Source organism: Mandrillus leucophaeus, unplaced genomic scaffold (assembly GCF_000951045.1).
Source record: "Mandrillus leucophaeus isolate KB7577 unplaced genomic scaffold, Mleu.le_1.0 Scaffold70, whole genome shotgun sequence".
NCBI lineage: Eukaryota > Metazoa > Chordata > Mammalia > Primates > Cercopithecidae > Mandrillus > Mandrillus leucophaeus.
In genome coordinates this window covers 4,343,263-4,344,147 of record NW_012107586.1, presented here as the reverse complement: position 1 = coordinate 4,344,147, position 885 = coordinate 4,343,263, and positions in this window count along the sequence as shown.

Sequence of the window (885 nt, the reverse complement as noted above, 5' to 3'; positions counted from 1 at the left end):
GGCCACTGCACTCCAGTCTGGGCGACAGAGCAAGACTCCGTCTTAAAAAAAAAAAAAAAAAAGGAAGTAGATGACCAGCCTGGGCAATGCAGTGTGACCTCGTCTTTACAAAAAATAAAATTAGTGGGGCGGGGCGGCACGCACTGGTAGTCTTAGCTACTTGGGAGGCTGAGGCAGGAGCATTGATTGAGCCTGGGAGGTTGAGTCTGCAGTAAGCCAAGGTTGCACCACTGCACTTCAGCCTGGGTGACAGAGAGAGACCCTCTTTCTAGGGGAAAAAAAAAAAAAGAAGTAGAGAAAACACTGATTTAGACAGCCTGTGGAGCTAGAGGAGTAGATGTCAGAATCCAGGCTTGTGAAAGGAAGAATTCTAGTAAACTTCTCCCTGTTTTGGCCTGGGAACAATAAACAAACTCCAAGCATAAAGATAAAAAAGTAAAATTAGCTGGGCATGGTGGTGCATGCCTGTAATCCCAGCTACTCTGGGAGGCTGAGGCAGAAGAATCACTTGAACCCAGGAGGCAGAGGTTGCAGTGAGCCAAGACTCCATCTCCAAAAAAAAGAAAAAAGATACAAAAGTAGTAACCCTTGCTTAGTCTGCAGTATGGCTCTGAAATTGGAGTAAGGTTATATTAGATTGCTAGTGCTTTCAGGCACCTGCAGACATAAATGAAAATCCATCAAAACCTTAAATTATTTCTACAAATAATTTTCCAAATACTACGCTCTGCACAATAGATAACAAAAACAGACTCACAGTGATTTCAATGAAAAACATTGGTTCCGGCATAAAACATCTGTGCTCGCTATATTCAAACATATGAAGACCAAACTATAATTTTTGACAGGAAACCAGAAACCACAGAGAGTAATATATAAATATAT